The sequence below is a fragment of the Tyto alba genome, unplaced genomic scaffold (assembly GCF_018691265.1).
Source record: "Tyto alba isolate M040663 unplaced genomic scaffold, T.alba_DEE_v4.0 Super-Scaffold_42, whole genome shotgun sequence".
Taxonomy (NCBI): domain Eukaryota; kingdom Metazoa; phylum Chordata; class Aves; order Strigiformes; family Tytonidae; genus Tyto; species Tyto alba.
The window spans coordinates 15,498,010-15,513,734 of NW_024881318.1; the positions used below are offsets into that span (position 1 = coordinate 15,498,010).

General features: G+C 41.1%; 1 long non-coding RNA gene across 1 annotated transcript; it reads left to right on the forward strand.

Moving 5' to 3' along the window:
* Nucleotides 1-777: 777 nt before the first annotated feature.
* Nucleotides 778-3,669, forward strand: LOC116961390. The gene is made up of 2 exons (XR_004406979.2): nucleotides 778-2,477; nucleotides 3,396-3,669. It is a non-coding gene; the product is annotated as an uncharacterized LOC116961390 (long non-coding RNA).
* Nucleotides 3,670-15,725: the final 12,056 nt, after the last annotated feature.

A 15,725-nucleotide genomic window follows, 5' to 3' on the forward strand; every position in this document is an offset into this window, starting at 1 on the left:
TATTTACCTATTTCCCCAGAATACAAAGCTATTTCTTGAACACATTTTTTAAAGCACTGTTAACAATTCTTACATTTCTCTTTAGTAACATAATTATTGGCAATCACTTTGCACCTACTTTCAATTCCCTGTTTCTTTCTGTTGGCAAAAATTTCTCAACATCACTTACATTTTCTTGAATTCCTAAATTTAATTAACAAAGCAATAATATCTTCTCTTTCCTTATCATAAGAATGCACTGCTTGGTCTGTTAAAATTATTCACACTTTCCCACTACACTAGTCTGTAATTTTAACTATGTTTGGGTTTTGTCCTGATTGCATTTTAAGGGTTAACTGAATGTTTGTTAGCAACTCCTAATTTTCTTTTTTTTGTTTGTGTCCTTTCTTCAAGGGCGTCAAAGGACTCATTATTTCCAGTTTTGTGAAAAATGACTTCTTAAAAATAGTAGCTAATTATATTACTTTTCTCTTTCTTATTACAAAAGTGATCAAATTAGAATCACTTGTAGGTTAATAAGAATTTTTAATTTTGTTGATAAATTTCAATTTTATTGGGATGAGGTGTACTATGAAGTTCCTTATATTTGACAGTCACTTTTCTGACTTAAACTCAGGTGTTTGCACAAATTGAATGGTGTAATTTCAAACAAATATGTTTTTTCATTACTAATTTGAGTTCTGATTCTTTAATGAACCTAAATTAATAAGCTCAGTGTGAATCAAATTAAGAATGCGTATAATTGAATTTTGAGCCAATTAATATTTTTTTTTTTACACCAGTGCAATGCTGGTAGTCAAAACCAAAATTTGAATGAAAAGGGTAGCAAACAAGACACATCTCAGAACTTGATTTTGTTGATGTTGATCCCATCTACACAACTGAGAGCTGGTGTGTTAGCAGGGACTGCTTGGCTTGTTGGATCTCCACCTAGGAGATCCTAATGTACTGTGTCACAACCTTCTTACCCAAAATTCATTTTACAGTACCAAGGTGTATTTGAAAAATATTTCTGAGTCATACATGGCTTTATCAGGAGTTCATAAGGCTTTAACCCCTGACACTGTGTTTGGCACTGGCTGGTGCAACATGTGGTTTGTGTCATTTGGGTTGTCACTGTACAGACCCGGTGTGATGCCCAGTTCATCCCAATGCCAGTGGCATCTACCCTGAGAGCCGAGACTCTAAATCTTTGAAACATTCTGCTAAGAAGTATAATGCAAAAGCATGGACTGTAGTCTATAAATAATTTTGTTTGGCTTGCAGTAAATTGATCTTGTAATGCATCCTTGTTTATTCTTAAGCCCATATCTGGCAGAATTTATATTAATAGTTGCTGATGAGTCTAAGTTATCTTTACTAAATGCAGTAGACTTCAAAAGTAGCTAGGTTTTATGAACTGCTGCTACCCTACTGGAAAGTTGAAATAAAAGGGAAAATAGCAAAGGCTTGAATCTTAAACTCTTACTTTGTGTTGTGCTAGTTGCAGTTGCCATGACTTACTTCACCATGAAGCAGGGCTTACCTCAGTGATGTCAGCAGAAAAATTGATTGACAAACTAAATGCAAAAGTCTATTGGGACAGCAGGTCAAGCAAAGAGATTTAACACCTGAAGCAGGAGGTCACATGTTATTAACTACTGACAAATGTATTGTAACTTGAATATCATGAGCATGACATACAGCTGGTTAAAACAAAAAGTTGTAGAAGTCTCAACCAGGCTCTAAAACTTAAGACCTAGTGGATGAATCCTACCGCTACTGTCACAGCACCATAACAAGACACTGCTGAGCAAGTTTTTCTCTTGAAGGATGATTAAATTAATAGCATGTGCCTGTTTTGAAGTTGACAGCAAGAATATAAGAGTTGTTTTCTGGAAGAAGGCTGCTGACTCTGGTAAGGCTTCACCATCCCGTGGTTTCACCAGTCAAACTTGTTTACATTCCTGCCTGTGTCTTTCATTCCCTTCCAGTGAAAGTTTGCCACTCCCAACGATGCCACTAAAAACAAGTGTCTGGTAGAGCTGTGGCCTGAATCCCTGTAAGGACCTGACTTGAAAACAACAGTCAAAAAAAAGGTCATGTTTACCTGCATAATTTCAGGGATGTATTGAAAGGGCAGCCTCACAAACAGGCACAGTATCATGACTGAAGGAGCACTAAATTGGAATAGATATATGGAAACCCAATGACGAGGGGCAAAGAGATACAGGAATTTCATACAGCCAAACCATCTTTAAAACCATGCTGATTACAAAGATGCCTGAGTGTAGAGTAAACATTAATGCCAGAAAGCAACTGAAAGGAACAAAATATCTTGAGATTTGTTCTATCCAATATTTTCCAGCATGATCTCCAAGAACAGGATTTTCACCTCCAGTAAGAATTCATATGCTGAAAGTTACAAGAGTGACAAGAGAAGGAGGAGCTCAGAGATATGAGTTCAAGAGAACTGAGCAGACTAACGCATGATACTAGTAAGTGGGAAGAAACTAGAGTCAATGATCAAGTGACAGTAGAAATCTTTTCTAGTATACAGTGGTTGCATAATATTACCTCTTCCAGTTTCAGCTGCCCCTGTTTTACTTGTACTGTTGTTCTCATTACTAAATAAATCCTTCACTAGCCAGTGCAGAGAAGCTGGGATTTTCTTATTCACTTTAGGAATGAACTTTCCAACACTAGCAACAAATTTTTCTAAGTAAAAAGCACTTACTGGTATGGGTCTTTCTGTCCATACAACAAGCCCTTGCTTTGACAGCTTTTAATGCCCAGTAGTTAGACATTGTTTAAATTATCAGTTTACAAAGTCAAAATTTGCCAATATATCTTTTTTGATAAGCCTCTTTTTAAGCTCCCTTGGGATGATTTAAGGATGATGTTTTAGGCTTCTCAAAAATACAAAGAATTGCTACGTTCAGTAGCATAGCACAGGCTGTTAACACCTAGCTCATATAAAATTAGATGCAGCCACTAAGTTAGTAATAAGATTTAACTTCAGGGGGCTTTGAGTTAAAAATTTAATACTGCTTTTAATTTTTGTATATACAAAACCAGTCAGTTTTGATTTTTGAGAGACAGTGACAAGCATTTTAGGAAGACCAAATGCAGACATGCAAATTGTGTTATTCACATTTACTCATTTCAAAACAGTTTATTTCAGGTATTTCCACATCCTCTAATTTCCTCATCTCTTGTAGTGTTCAGATAATTACTAGTTCCTGAAATCTTTGTATTGTAATTGCATCTTCCTCCTCATATCTGAGTGGTATTGTTCAGTAGCAAGAATCTGTACTGGTTATTTTGATATTACAATTATAGTACTGGAATCAAAAGGACAAAAATACCAGTCAATGTGCTGTTTGTAATTAAGATGTGCTTTCACTTCTACACAGCAGTCCAGTTCAACCAGCATCACTAGGAAGAATGTGCAACTTTCCTAACAGATGTTCATTGAGTAAAATGAGTCCCATGAAGCCTCCACCAAAACTGGCATTGGCATTTTGGCAAAATTTAAAATGTTTAATGCAGTGAATTTGATACAAACTCAGTTTTGAAAAATCTTTGTTTCACTTCCTAATGTAACAAATGCTTTACTATCTGTTCCTTGTAACGTATATAAATACTCATCAACTCATTAAATAAATGCATAAAGCCAGATGGTGCAAAGAAAATGTTTCCATGGCGTTGTAATTCACAAGATAAATAGTGATTAGAACAGTATTCTTGTTGTCTAATTAGAGAGTACTTGTGTTCATTCAGAAGTGTGTGTAGAATAAATGTCGATTACTTTTGGTGGCTTTACACCCTGCAGTTATGACCGAAGACCCACACAAAGAGATTCAAATAATGAGTGCTAATTTTAGAAGGGCTCAAGGCCAGGTTGGATGGGGCTTGGAGCACCCTGGTCTAGTGGAAGGTGTCCCTGCCCGTGGCAGGGGGGTTGGGACTAGATGATCTTTAAGGTCCCTTCCAACCCAAACCATTCTATGATTCTGTGTCTCACTATCTTGGTGTGAATCTCTTTGCACAGTTGTTGCCATCACAACCTGCTAAACACCAAACACGTATTTATTAGGACTGAGGGAGGAAATTCCAGAAGACCTTTTTTGGAGGAGATGCACTTGTTCTTAACTGAGGGATTTCAGAAACATGATTTCATCAGCAGAGCACTCCACCAGCAGTGACATTTTTCTGTTTTGACCTGTGTTCCAGGTGCCCCTATTGACTGCAAGGCAGAAAGCTTGACAGTATTGTCCTGTGAACTTTTTCCCATAGGGTTAAAACAAACCAAATGTAGATTGATTTTTTGGGAGTTAATTCTGCACTGAAATATATCTGTGCAACAACATCTACCTTTGGTATAGTAAACTATATTATCAGTAGATCATTTCTATGTGATGGCTTTTAAAGAGATTTCACTAGCTAACATTTTGCCATCCATGCAAACATATACATTTGATGCAAAAGAGCTGTTATTCTAACAAAAATCTCTTCATAGAGTATATGCAGGAATTTTTTTATTTAAAAGCTGCACCGCAGACCACATTATTACTTCAAAATAAAGTAATAACTTGAATGGTTGGGATAAAGGCCATTTAGGATACTACCTGCATAGTATAGATTGACGAGCATTTGAGCATTAAACACAACATTGTCTCTGAGGTTAGCCAATTTTTTAAAAACTTGTTGCTGTCCAGCTGAATAAGTAAATTTTCATAAGAACTGATTGTATTTAAGCGTTCATTAGTAATCTATAAATATGTAAGATCTCCTGCTATGTACTCATATAGCACCAAGCAGACTACCTGCACATGACTAAGTAAAGATGATGTACAATTTCTAACCATGAGATGCAGAGGGATATGATTCTAGAATGTCTCCAGTTTTTTAATACTAGTATCTGTAGCAATCACAGTGGACTCAAACACAGCAGAAACATGACTAGTAGTCATAAACTATCAAAAACTCATGATAAAGCAATAACTTTACAATCAGTCCTGTACATCTATATCATGCTCACGTTTCTACCTTTTAGTGTTTTGGTTTGATTTTTGTTTTTTTTTTTTACTTCCTGAAAACTGGATTGGGGAAGAAGACAGGATTTAGGGCTTCAGTGTTGAAGCCAAAAAGAGCTAAAACAGCACCAGAAATACACAGTATAGCTGGAAAGGTTATATAACTTTTTTCTAGGGGTCTTGGAATGGGAAAGGGGATGTCACTAGGCAAATGCCTCACTGACTCCAGAGTGAACTGGCAGCTGAATACATTTCTTTGCATGCCCAGACATGCTGCAGCACTAGGAGAGAACCAGTGAGCCTGACAAAAATAGCATTGAAACATTTGGCATGAGAAAAGTTCCCCAAAATCATAGAATCGTAGAATGGATTGGGTTGGAAGGGACATTAAAGATCATCTAGTTCCAGCCCACCTAGACCAGTGTGCTGGGTTTCTGTGGCGGGGTTTTTGATAGCAGGGGAGGGGGATACAGCAGCGTCCCCCTGTGAGAAGCTTCTTGAAGCTCCCCCGGCTCCACGTCAGACCCACCTCTGGCCAGGGCCGGGCCAACTAGTGATGGTGGCTGCACCTCTGTGAGAATGTAGTCAAGAAGGGGAACCTGGGAGAGGGTTGGGACTTGTGAGGAGGAGTTGGGAGAAGGATGAACACCAAGGTCAATGGAAGGAAGGAGAAGGATGTGGAGGAGGTACGCCGGAGCAGAGACCCCTGTATCCCATGGTGAGATGGCAGGGCTGCCCACCTGCCACCTCTGGAGGTCCACAGCGGAGCGGAGCCTGACATGAAGCCAGTGGAGGAGCCCACGCCAGGGCAGGAGGCTGTGCTTGAAGCAAGCCGGGACTCTGAGGGGAGAAGCGGCTCCCGCTGTTGTGGTTCGGCGCTGGGAGGGCTGCAACACGCGGGGGGGACCCACTCCAGAGCAGCTTGGGAGCTGCTGCGGCCCGTGGGGAGGGATCACGCTGGAGAAGGTTGGTGGAGGACTGTCTGCAGTGAGAGGGGAGCCCCGGGGGGCAGGGGAGGGGTGTGTGGTGTTCCCCCACCTCCCGAGAAGGAAGGAGCAGGAGCTGACTGTGACCCCCATCCCCTGCCCCCTGCGCCGCTGGGGGAGGAGGGGGAGAGATGGGGAGCAGAGCTGAGCCCGGGGGAGAAGGGAGGGGTGGGGGGAGGTGTTTTTGGATGTGGTGGAGCTTCTCACTGTCCCACCTTGTCTGTTAAGTGTTGTCTTTGTTAGTGCTTGAATTAAAGTGATGTTCTTTTTCTTCCCCTGTGAAGTCTGTCTTTTGTCTGTGATTGTAATGAGTGAGCCACCTCTCCTTGTCCTTATCTAGATTCCTGAGCCTTTTTACTTCATTGTTTCCTTCCCACTCCTGAGGGGAGAAGGGATGAGTGAACGGCTGCATGGTGCTCAGTTGCCCTCTGGGCTCAAATCACACCAACTAGGTTACTCAAAGCCCCATCCAACCTGGCCTTGAACCCTTCCATGGAGGGTGCAGGCACAGTTTCTCTGAGCAGCCTGTTCCAGTGTCTCACCACCCTCTCAGTAAAGAACTTATTCCTTAATCGAATCTACATTTACCCTCTTTTCAGTTTAAAGCCTTTAACCCTTGTCCTGTCACTACATGTCACCCATCCCTGCCCTCCCTTTAATCCTGACCCATGAGCTCTCGGTCAGCTCCTCTTCCATCCCTAAGCAGAACTCCATGCACTGCAGCTGGTCATTGATGTAGAAGGCAGCTCCCTGCTTCTTGTCTTCCCTGCCTGTCCTTCATAAAGATCCTGTATCCTTCCATTCCAACAGTTCAACCATAGGAGCCATCCCACCACGTCTCCATGATGCCAATGAGATCATAGCCCTGCAGGCATGCACATGTCTCTAACTCCTCTTCTTTATTCCCCATACTATTTGCATTTGCATAGAGGCATTTAATTTGGGTCCCCTTGAGGCTGACTTACTGGCTGGAATTCCTCTTCAGGAGCTCTCCTGCAGACCTGTGACCTCACTTCAGGCTCTGGGCATCTACTGCTGACACTGGCATCAAGGAACGAGATGGACTCAGGTTCCCTTCATATGACAACTTCAGTTTAAAACCCTCTTTACCAGCTTGGCGAGCTGATGACCAAAGATGCTCTTCCCCTTCTCTGTCAGATGGACCCCATCAGCCACCAGTATGTTTCTATACCTGGGAGGAAAAGAAAAGAAAAGAAAGTGTAAAAAAATGCTTGCATCGCTTGTTTGGTTATATGAACTGCTGTCTTGCTGATGGCTGCTTACTTTATCATCTTTTTTTTTTTTTTTAATGTATTAAGTTGTTCAAAATTTATCTTTGAACAGGGACCAAGCAGCTTTCCTTTTCTCTTGAATCCATTTACTGTTAAATTATAACTTCAAGCCAGGACATTGATTCCTGCCTGCCTCAAAGTCTCATGCTTAGAATAACAGCAATGTGTGGCAAGAGACCATCAGATCGCTTTCTCATGGCGTTGCAGGCAGTTGCAGGACTATCTGCAAAACAGCCTACCTTTTGGGCGTCCCAGAAATCTGCTTCCCACAGCTATCAGAGGTGGACTGATGCTCACAGCGATAAGCTATGTCACTGAAGCCAATATTAGAGCTTCAGGACTCCAATGACTTCCCCAGAGAGGAGAGAGAAAAAAAGGATTAGCAGATAAATTATCGCCAGTCACAAATTAAGGTACAAGTTAGAAACAAAAATGTAGTGGAGAAACCCAGATGATGACTGGTAATAGAAATACATCCAGCAGCCTAAGAAGGTTGCTCTGGTGTGATTCAGGGACCTCCAAACAACATGGATGCATCTGCAAGGGATGGCCCTTGGCTGCAGTGGGTTATGAGAGAAGCTGCAGAGCATATCCGTGTTTTCACCTGCATATACAGTAAGTCAAGATCTCTGTCTGGTTTGTAAGTCATCTTTGGAAGAAAAAATAAATCTCTTTCTGCTCTTGCTGAGATACAACAAATGACACCTAAGCTTTCCATATTTAACACAGAATATGTCACACTGGTGAGTCAGCCATCTCTATCAAGGTGTCCTACTTTGGTATGCACGGTCTTTTCTCACTCAATGTTTTCCCCAGTGTTTACCTAGACAACAGCCTAATTCTCTTTGCCCAAGGATAAAACAATTATTTTACTTAACAGGTATTTAGTACACAGTTAAGTCATTCAGAGAGGAAAAAAAAAAAAAAAAAAAACTTTAAAAATCCCCCAAAACATAGAACTAGTCTCATCGTTCATTGCCCAAGTTATGGAGCAGCAAATGCAATTCTTGTGTTTCTGCAGAGCAAACACATGAGCAGAAGACACTTAATCCCTGAGCATCATAACCCACCTATGGCTGAAATCCAGCGAGGTGATGTCTCACTGCTTACAGTAGGAGAGCAGGACCTGTCACTGCGCCAAAGCAAAGAAAGCACTCCCTACACTGGAAGCATAGTCCTGCTCTGAAACACAGGTCTGTAAAAAACAAATTTAGGACTTTTCTCTCTTCTTTAACTCAAATGTGTTCTGTTTTCTCAGCCTAGAAGTGGAAAACCAACTTGGCAATTCAACATCAGTCATAAATGTCCTGCAGCCAAAACCAAAGCATTACTTACATCTGCACAGTCCCAGGATTGTAAATTGGCCTCAGATATGAATGTCATATTTGAATATGTGTTTGCTAATCATTGTTAATTTAAGGTCAATAGAGAGTGTTAAGTGTTTCTAACATCCTGTTTTACGACAGGAGCTATTTCTGATCGTTCACAAGGCCACGTTGCTCTTTGCTATAGTACTGCAATGGAACTAAAAACTTCAACAAGTGATTTTTATGAAGGCATACTCCAAGCTGACAGTATCAGGGCTTTTATTTTGCCATTAACATCAGGAAATATGGCATAGAATAGATAGGAGGACCAAAACTGTTTAAGGAAGGTGATGCCATTTTTACTACTTTCCATTGGCAAGACCATATTGGAAAGGTACTATTGCATGGAAATAATTCTGAAATTTGAAAATACATCGATAGATAAAACTACTTAAAAGTAGACTTTTTACTATGTCTCTTCAGCACAGTGGACAAAAATAATAAAAAAAAAAATCAAGTTTCCTAGTTCTGCTCCATCTGCCAGTTTCCCATCTGCAGGAAAAGATCTCTCTTGATCTGGGAAGTTGGCCAGCTCAGAGTCTGATAGGTTACTCCGGTTAGGAATAAAGCATCTTTGATGCAGTTTGGTTTATTTACAAAAATGTACATGCCTGCTTCTTTGATCACAGTAAAAATCAAACAGCTGGAGACAGTTTCTTTAAACACAGCTCTTTGAGCCAGGACCTGATCCAAGAGCCCTTTTGCAAGGCTTCTCCTACCCATTCTCCACAGAGCAATACATTTAATGCTCCTCACTACCATCAACTACATCTCAAAAATCTGATCTAATTCACACACCAATATCACCAATGAGCGGTTACACAGCTATTGTCTGCCCCAGTGTGGGACAGATTGCTTAGACTTCCACAGCTCAGCAGTGAGGATTTGGTGGTAGCTACACTAAGATTTCTCCTTTATTAATGGAATGCGGACCTTCTCACAGCAGGCCCAGGGAGATATGTTCAAGAGACCTGACAAATGGGAATCAGTGGCTGATTTTAACTGAGGAAGATCTTCCTGCGGGTATAACTGTCAGGGTGGTATTGACTGGCAAACCAATAGTTAAACAAATTGAACAAAAGCTAATATAGATGTATGAAATATATTTTCTACACCTTTAAAACTCAGCCATACCGAAAGGGACAGATAATTCCCCATAAAAGCTTCCCAAAAACTCATGCAGCCAAACAGATGCTGCTAAAGGGTGTAACTATTTAAGCGTTTGTGGTGCATTGCCCTCGGCTGGCTACCAGTGCCACTCTATCACTCCCCTCCCCAACAGGGCAAGGGGAGAAAATATGATGGAAGGCTCGCAGGTTGAGATAAGGACAGGAAGATCACTCACCAGTTACCATCACGGTCAAACCGGACTCAACTTAGGAAAAATAATTTAATTTATTGCCAATTAACATCAGAGTAGGATAACAAGAAATAAGAACAAATCTTAAAACACCTTCCCCTCACTTCTCCCTTTTTCCTGGGTTCAACTTTACTCCTGATTTTCTCTACCTCCTCCCCACCAGTGGCACACAGGGATGGGGAATAAGGGTTGCAGTCAGTTTATCAGACTTTGTTTCTGCTGCTCCTTCCTCCTCAGAGGGAGGACTCCTCACTCTTCCCCTGCTCTGTTGTGGGATCCCTGCCATGGGAGACAGTCCTCCATGAACTTCTCCAGTGTGAGCCCGTCCCACAGGCTGCAGTTCTCTACAAACTGTTCCAGCGTGGGTACCCTGTGGTGCCACAAGTCCTGCCCGCAAATCTGCCCCAGCGTGGGCTCCTCTCTCCACGAGCCCACAGGTCCTGCCAGACCCCTGCTCCAGTATGGGCTTCCCATGGGGTCACAGTCTCCTTCAGGCATCCACCTACCCCAGCGTGGGATCCTCCGTGGGCTGCAGGTGGAGATCTGCTCCACCGTGGGCCTCTGTGGGCTGCAGGGGAACAACCTGCCAGACCAAATACGGTGTTTCTTCTCCCTCATATGTCCATGAAAACAAGAGTTAATCTTCATTTCCTCACTTAAAAGAGTTCAGGTGTATTAAAGAATTCCTTTCCTGTGATTAAGTTCACCTTTTCAACTCCAGTTTGGTACACTCAGATATTATTTAACTGACAATATAACTTTTCAAATTAAATTTCTTGGTGGGGGAGCAGCCATGTACAGTGCTCCTCTGACAAATGTAAAGATCTAAGTCAACTTTTCCCTCTGAGTGTGCATTGCAGCTGGGCAGACATTTGTCTTGTGAGGTTGGAGCTGGTAGGCAGCAGGTTGTATATTAATAACTGAGAGGGAAAATGTTCAAGGGGAAGGATATCTATGTGCCTAGACAGAATATTAATGTCAGCAGCCAGCACCAGTAGGTTTATTATTAGTTTAATAAGATCCTGCTGCCTAAGTGAGTCTGGGACCCTGGTAACTATTTCAGCTGTTTCAAGCATCCATTATTTCCTGCAAAACTCCAGAGGCTTTGCATATTCACGCAGCCTCTACTTAATACCAAGACATTAAGTAATGGTTTTACTATTACTGTATTTCATTTCAGTAACTAGCCCTTTTTATCATCATCTCTGCCAGATAGCTATTCAGCTAAAATCTGAGTCATAAAAAGGGCCATTGCCTTAGAAATGACACTAGGTGGGTAAATTTCCCTGGAAAATTAGGGTCTCAATGAGAACCGAGAAAGCTCTATCTTACACCTGAGACAGATAATGGGCTGAGTATGGAAAAAGCACATCACCTGCATTAAATCTGAATAAAAGGAAGTAAATAAGTAAAATAGGCTAAAAAGGGGGGTTGGGGGTGTAACCAATCAGCTTAGCTATACATGGCTGAAGCTTAGAAGAGAAAAGTAGGAATGTGTCAGGAATCCAAAACCACTTTATGAGCAATGGTTAGTTTCAGATTACAAGTCAGAACATGATTTTTGCTTTTCAACAGCCGCACTCAATCATCGCTTAATCACAGCTCTGGCAGCATGATGGTATTTAAAAACTCTGCCAGTCCAAACCAAAGCACAGACTAAGGAACTACAGGGCTGAAGAGCATCAATGTGTGTGTGACGGACACAGATGGAGTTAACTGGTTTTGTTTACCTTACCTTCTTACCATAGCAAATAGATCAGATCCAATGCAATGATACTTTAAATCATCCTGTAAGGCTTCCAAAGGCTACCTCAAACCAAAGCTGTTTGGGGTTATGGTTTTTTCTTTTCCTTTTATTATTTTTTTTTTCCTCAGAAGTATTAAATAGCTAGAGTTAGCTGTATATGTTACAACATTTCAGCTAGCCACACATTAAATGTGGTTCTCAGGATTTATCTCTTTTTCAACAACGTGGCAGCTCAAGAGCTAATTTCATTGCACTTGTAATTCCACATTTCATCTTGTCCGCTAACGGGGGGCTGCCTATTGAAAAGGGCACCCTCAAACAATCTGCTACTGTCGTTTCTCCTTGCACCCCCATGGGCTGATTTGGATCAACAAGCTGAACTGATAGAAAACCAATCCACAAAAGCAAAACATGTGTTTCCGTAAAATCAGCTGGCAGCTGCATGAGACTAACAGTGAAGTTGGTGGGAGCACACTGCTGGGCAGTGCACAGCAGGACCCCTTTGGCAGCCACCTGCAGTTGCCCCACGTCGGGTGTTACCCAAACCCAACCCCTCCCGGGAGAACTGACTGTTGTTTTTCGTCAGTCCTGATGCTCCACTGGGGCCGTCAGTACAGCAAAGTACTGAAAGCTATGGGAGATAAAATGCATTAGAAAACACAATTTCGGGTTATCACCCTGCTTTCTCTTTGATGAAGTTTTGTTTGTGAAAAATGCTGTGCCGGAAGATTTCACTTACTCTAAAAAATTATTCTAGTAATATTATTATGATCAGAGGACACCTTCCAGAGCTGCCATACTCCACATTGGCAGGGAAGTGAGGGACTTTGTACTTTGAAAAGACTGGCTAACGCATCTGTAGTACTTCTTGTCTGGCTTTCAGGTATTCCCTGAACGTCGGGAGAATGCAACAGGAAAAAACAAGTACAGATGGCAGGTATAAAACCAATCTTTTCCAAATGTAGATGAACACCCGTCAGAAAAGCATGTCAAGAAACATTTTTAAGAGTAAACCCACACTGGAAAGTCTGGGACAGGAAACTGGGAAATGCAGGAAGTGACTTACAGGAAACAAACTAAGTTCGTCTGTGTAGGGAGTGCAAGGAGCTTGCTAAGGAGCATCCTGTTTTAATTTCTGAATCAGTGTCATGGTGAAAGTTGAAATATCTTCTTGCATCATCACCAAAACATGAAGCCATAAGCACTTACACTCTCTGCAAACAATTTGCTTCTCTGTCATCACTTTCATACATAAACATACTTTAAATTAATGCCTGCAGAAACACAAAAGGAAGTGAAACCCACTGTCCGCAAAGTGAGCTAGCTAGTGAGACCACAAAGCTCTGACATTTAAAAGCTTACTTACTTGAAGATTTACACTCTCAACTAGCAAAACTGTACATTAATTCTAGCTGTGTTACCTGTTCTTAATTGGAAATTTTCTGCAGATGGGAACAAAAATAACAATAAAGATTGTAAGTGACCTTTCAGAAGTCATACAAATGTCAGTTGATTTCCAGGAAACTCATCAGTTCCCTAGCATGAATTTTGGCTCCTACAGTATCATGAAAAGTTTATTTTAGAACACAAAAACAGACATTATCCAAGATAAATAAAAAGAGAATTGTTGAATTACAAGAAAACTGGGACACATGATCTGACTGTAAATGAGCAGATTTTCCTATCTGGGAGTAGCATGGCTTTAAAACTGCAGATCTGCATTATGCTTGAGCTGCAGTCACAGGCAGTTTGGTTTCATTCTCCCACCCTGATTTCCTTTGTAGCCACACAGGACAGCTAATCAGTTTCCTCTCCACCCACCTGCACCAAAGCTTTGGAAACCCCTAGATAATTTTGATAATATTCAACAGACCTAGATTTCAAGTTACTAGATTCCAACAGGTAGTCTGGACACTATATGCCCTGGTCACCCCAAGTCATGTCCATTTACTTGGTCCCCCAGGAACTCAGTGAGTTAGTAGCCATGACAAACATAATAACCACTGATACAGCACATGACTTAAGAACAGAGAGGAAATGGATAGAAGGAAGCTTGAAGATGCTATGGTATGAGCAAGGGTAGGAAATACCAAAAGAAAGGACAAAGTTAAGGGAACTGTGATACGGCCAGACAAGTCAATGCCATGGGAAACCAGTCTTCATAGTTCTGCTGTTCATAAAATAAATTAACAAACACACTTCCTAGGTAGATGTTATCTGCCTGTTTTAAGCATCCAGGCCTAACATTAAGGGAAGTACCTATTTCATTTTACTGGACTGCTGAAATAAAAAAACGAGAAACCAAATGCTTGCTGGACATGGAGTAACGTGCTGCAATCAAGTAACAGTGTCTACTGTTCTACAGGGTTTCCACATGAGGGCAAGGCTTCACAGGAGTCCAAAGAATGGCAGCATCAAGCATGCCTTGCCAAGATGTTAGCAGTCCTCTATTAACCCCTCTCCTCAGCCTCCATAACTAGCTGATGAGGTGATACTCTTTAAAGTCAAACTTACCTCCCAAGCAAGACTCTCTTAGACTCAGAACTGTTTGCAGTCTCCAGCACATTCTTCTAACACAGCTTGAATAACCCTACTCCTGCTCCCTTTATATTCAATGTGGAGGTACCCTCATCACAAAATTGTTTCTCCAGCTCAAACATCAGCTACCCTCACCTTCTGTGTCCTCTCCTTTCCAAGATAACTCTAGTAGCTCACCAGGTAAGAGTTCTGCCATCCTGCAAATGCTGACAAAAATAGTTTGTCACAAGTTAACTTTAATATAAACTAAGATAAAGGATGTGAGACCATGAAAAGAAGGGGTTTGCCCCTCCCAATCAATAAATTAATCCTGGAACACATATAGTTCTGTATATAGAATATTCTTTTTAGACACGAAAGAGTTCACTAATCCATCTCATAATTTCTGAATAGTTTTATGAAAAACTTAGCTCTTTTCAAGAGAATACCAGGCAGTAAATACAGCATATGATGTTTCCAGATAAAAATTAGTATGAAGGTAACCTCTGGTGTGACAAAACTAATCCATCATGACACACAGAGCAGAAAATATTATACTCTCTCCTGAAGAAGTTATGCTTCCACACTGAATGTAAAAAGCTTCAACCGGAGCAAGAGATTGGGAGGCCAAGTTGGCTGTAATTACCTTTACAAAGTATACATTTGCATTCTGATATGGTATACACCAATAGCTGAACATTTTAACTTGTGAACAGAGTCTTAAAACCAAGTGGTCAAAGTACACTCACTGATCTTTAGAAGATGTGGGTGAGGCAGAGGCACACCTTGTGTTACATGACACAGCACTTCACAGCTGCTACATAAACTGTGCTGTATGAGACTGCAAGAACAAGTCTGTCACATTCTCTTTAGGAAATACCCAAAGTGGCATGATTTTTGAATGTGCAATTTGTGCTAGTGGTGTTTTTGTACAGAAGCTAATAATTTGTAATCTCTGAAAAAAAATAGATGTTTTTATTGTGTACTCTATGGCTTACTGTGACCATCTCCCTATCCATGCTCTTTCCACACTTGGTTTGAGATGCACTGTGCTGTAGCGATTTCAAGAAGTTGCTTAGTTTAACAAGGTTCTTACAATGTTTTCCACTTGGAATGCAGGAAGGCAAGTACATTGCTAAGACAAATAACCAGTATTTAACAAACCCTCAAATGCTGACATTAAGCAGATACTTTCTAGACCACCTTCATAACTTCCCATAGTCATCCTACTATACTGCAATGAACTTTCCTCTTTCCTGAGCTGACAGCACCTCTCCAGTAAGTATAACCAGGTCAAAACTGCACAGCTTCTTCCCTGTAACAGTCTGTATAAACCAGGCATATAACTAGAAAAGCCTTGTCACTGCACTGCCAAGTTTGCAAATGATGCCTTAAATCACAGCGAAGTATGACCTTAAACATACATTATACATTCTCA